At 35.4% G+C, this 4,170-nt stretch overlaps 1 long non-coding RNA gene across 2 annotated transcripts; it reads left to right on the top strand.

Moving 5' to 3' along the window:
* Positions 1 to 514: 514 nt before the first annotated feature.
* Positions 515 to 1,656, top strand: LOC145094639 (uncharacterized). 2 transcript variants are annotated; one of them, XR_013703456.1, is made up of 3 exons: positions 515 to 1,008; positions 1,099 to 1,193; positions 1,323 to 1,656. It is a non-coding gene; the product is annotated as an uncharacterized LOC145094639 (long non-coding RNA). The 2 variants fall into 2 exon arrangements; XR_013703455.1 differs by having other exon boundaries at positions 515 to 1,193.
* Positions 1,657 to 4,170: the final 2,514 nt, after the last annotated feature.

Here is a 4,170-nt window from a genome sequence, read left to right as displayed (position 1 = left end):
ATTTGTATAAACAAAATATTTAGGCACATTCCCCCCCCCCCCCCCCCCCCCGCGGCGCGAAATAATTAAAATATTAATAATGGGTCGTAAGCACTCAAGCGTTAGTTCCAATTGTTCGAATTCATTTGTTTTGAGAAGTTTGACGGGAGAAACTGCAAATCCACAATTATTGAATATTTGAAATACTTTCGAGTCCATTTCGTAACGAACTTAAACTATAGTGTTTTTTTTTTTTTTTTTTTTTTTTTTTAACTTCACTAAACTATTGGGGCTATTTGGTAATTTATTTGAATGAATATGACTGCTTTGGTTGATAATTTTCAAAGTATGGATTGTTTTTGAATAAATGGAACCATTATTTGGGTATTGGGACTGATTTTGATTAACGTAATCAAGGGAGGGGTGATGTTGTTCCTTTTAAAACAAGGTTTGAGTCCTTTGACCTTTGACTTGGTCAAAATCAGAAACACGTTTTTAGGTCGTGTTTCGTGTTCAGTCGATCAAAAGGGGCTCCAAGAACAAAAGAGGCGTCGTCCTCTTTATGGATCGGGAGAGGGAAGAATCGAGCGATCAAGCGGTGAACGGAGGTGTCTTGGTGGTGGTAATCGATCGGAATAAGTGAGCATATCCGGTGTTTGTCCGAACCAAATGAAGGAAGGCACGAGGCAGCGAGATTTTGCTCTTTCTCGTTCGAATGGGAGGTGCGAAGAAAGGAGGAGCGATCGGCGACGAGGGGGGTTGTCTTCGGGGTTTGACGAGGCCGAAGTGGAGAAAATGGTGGAGTGTCACGAGCAGCAGCTGCGAAGGAGTCGGGGTCCTCGGTGGGTGCAACGATGAGATGCGATCGGGGGTTGAAGAGGAGGCACCTTCGGTGCTTGGCTGGACCGAAGAGAAGAAGAAAAAGAGAATCGAAGCAGCGTGATGTGGGGTCTGCCATTGGTTTCCGATGACAAAGCCCCGACAATGGGCTGTTTGGTGATCGGGAAAGGCAGCAGCGATCAACAACAGGTAAGGGTGATTTGGAATCAATGTAGGATAAAGATGGATGTTTGGATTTGTTTTTGATAGAAATTGATAGGCTTGTTGTTGTTCGACAAGGGAAAGCAGGAAAACAGATGAGGAAAGGGGTGTTTGAGTGGTGCTTGTCATCGAGGGAGAGGGAGAATGGGGCTGCCTCTTCTTGACTTTCACAGGTAAAAATCCTAACTTGCGGTGCGTGTTCTTGGCTGAAACAACAAAAATTAGAGGATATACTAGCATAACCGATTCCTCATAAATGAGATGGGTGTTGATGTGTTGTTTATTGTGAGCTTTATTGACAGGGAAATGAAAGAGAAGAAGGGTGGAGTGTTAGATTGAGGGTAGAGTGCGGAAGATGGTAAACGTGATTGAAGCAACCGGGATGATCTTTATTTGATTGTAATTGTAAAGATTGATCTTGTAGCACATGTAGCTAATTTTTAATTAAGATATGGGGGGATATGGGGATGTGCTTGATAGATTTAGGATGATATTTGGGTTTTAAGATTTGTATAAATATTTTTATGATTTTGGGGAAGATTTTGGTTGTATAAATACATGAGAGATAGAATATGAGTGTAGCATTGGTAAAATTAAAATGTGAAGGAAAATAATATATTTTGATTCGTTTTCTTTATATATATTTGGTTATTTGGATATGGGTATTTGTATATGGGTATTTGTTTAAGACTTTTGAAAATCACCATACATTAAATGTATATAGACATAAAATAGTTTGAGACATTTGCAAGTAATGTTTTAATTTATTATGTCATGGTTCTTTACCGTTCTCTTTGTTACATACATGTATATACGTTAGTGTTTTTATTATTAAACATATATATTGTGATTCTATGATGTCTATTTGACAATATGTTGTATATTTATAAAAGAAACTATACCAAAACACTTTATAATTGATTATAAATTGTGTTCCATATATATATATATATATATATATATATATATATATATATATATATATATATATATATATATATATATATATATATATATATACTTGTACACACATTTAGAAAAATACGGCTATTTTTTTCGTTAAAGTCCACATCAACCAGATTTCGATTTATATATTAATCTGGGATAAGTTACCGATAATAGAAATCATGTCGAAATAAATAGATTAAGGTTTCGCGATTAAAAAATCTGAAAACGTTTGATTTTTCAACTTTTATAAATATTAGGCTATGACCCGAGTTCAAAAATGCTTTCAAATTTTACATTTGAGGTGTGCAAGTCGCTCAACGGATAGAAACAATTCTGACAGTTTTTAAGAAATAAGTATTATACTGGTTTCAGATTCTTAAAACGGTCGTATCTTTTGTATACGAACTTAGTTTTGGGTGTTCTTTATATTTCCGGAAACAGGGAAACACGTACTATGGGACTAGAATGTTTACTTTGCTCACAACTGCTTAAAATGATATTTTAGTTTTTCAGATGTATTCCTAGGGTTGCAGTTTGAGTTGTTTGCCAGATTACATATTTGGAAGAAAGATATCATCTTATATCTTATAATAGTTAAAATGAATTCATTTATTTCACATAAGATGCACTAAAACTCAATGAGTCAAATTACCAAGAGACTTATTGTGAACTTGACCGTTCACAGTCTTTGACCTAAATTCTGGGATGTCACACCTTGTATGTGCTCCTTTGAGCTTAAAAGTGTGTTTTGTGGTGCCTTTGAAGCAAGGTGAAGAAAGAAGCATCGATTTGGAAGGCTGATATGTGTATTTTTATATATATTTTTATACATTATATCTTAATATTTTAGCCTTTATTATTCTCTTTTAGAACTAAAAAGTACTTATAATGCTTTGAATTATGATTTGCAGTTATTATTTGTCGATAGAGCACAAAAGAAAAGACTGGAGCAGAATTAGGGCTTACAAGCTAAAAGAAAGAAAAAATGTTGGAAGAGTCAATTACGCCCCGCGTAATGGACAGGTACGCTTAGCGTAATGGCAAAACAAGGGTTACGCCCAGCGTAATCTATAAGTACACCTAGCGTAACTGCTGCATCCGGATAACCTCTTCGCGATAAGTTTCTAAGTACGCCCAGCGTAATCCGACCTACGCTCAGCGTACGTAAGTCGGTTCCAAGGGCTATAAAAAGTGATTATCAGCTAACCAGAGAGGGAGATTCGACTTCTAACCTAATTTAGTCGATAATTAACTTCTGTTAAGCCGTTTTGAGGGTCTAGAAGGCGGCCGGAAGGCCGTTAAGCTAACGGGAGCAGAGATCGGAAGGATTGGAGAGCGGATACATGTCGGTAATCATATGGGTTGTTAACGTGACCATGTTTAGCATTCCATTGTGATACTATTATGTGTTTAGTTTTTGATTTAGGTGTAAAAACCTTTTACTTTGCATTTATGATTGAATGAAACCTTGATTATTGGACTAATTACTATATTGAATTGTTTGTTTATGTTTAATTTATCTTGCCAAGCTTGTTAAAAGATCCTTATGTGTTAATGATAATTATTTGCTGTTAATTGTCAAGTAAATTAAGTTGTATGAACATCTGCTTGATTACTTGTGTCTTATGACTTTGATGACCATCAATATTATAAGTCTAGAAATAGCGAATGCGAAACTAAGATTAGTTTGGAAATAAGTAAGTTAATGTGTGAGCCTTGATTGATGACCATCAACAAGAGGTTAATTGAATGAACAATTTGATTAACTATTATTACAAGTCTTGCTCGATACGAACTGAACATGTGACATCCCTAAAATCTAGGCCAGAAAAGACCGATTTTCATTTATGCTTTTAAAATAATTTCAGAGTAAATCCTTTTGATTTGAAAGAGTTGCGGAATTTGTTCCCAAAAACAAAACGTGATAAAACAATGTTTACCAAAACATTTCATAAAAGAAATGTATTTTCATTATATAATCAAAACTCGGGATGTCATGTTCCGATACAGACCATAAAGCATAAACGATAACATTACAAGTCATTCAACAAATATATACATATACAGACTTGTAAACAAAACAACTTGATGGTTCATCCATCCTATGCCCTTGCGCCACTTCCTGTAATACAAATAAAACTGAGTGGGTCAGGCTTGGGAGCCTGGTGAGCATATAGGGTTTTCAACCCGTAATAAATAATT

The sequence above is a fragment of the Lactuca serriola genome, chromosome 3 (genome assembly GCF_051521515.1).
Source record: "Lactuca serriola cultivar US96UC23 chromosome 3, Lser_US96UC23_V15, whole genome shotgun sequence".
NCBI lineage: Eukaryota > Viridiplantae > Streptophyta > Magnoliopsida > Asterales > Asteraceae > Lactuca > Lactuca serriola.
Note: the sequence above shows the minus strand (reverse complement) of the source record. Positions and strands in the feature narration are given on the sequence as shown.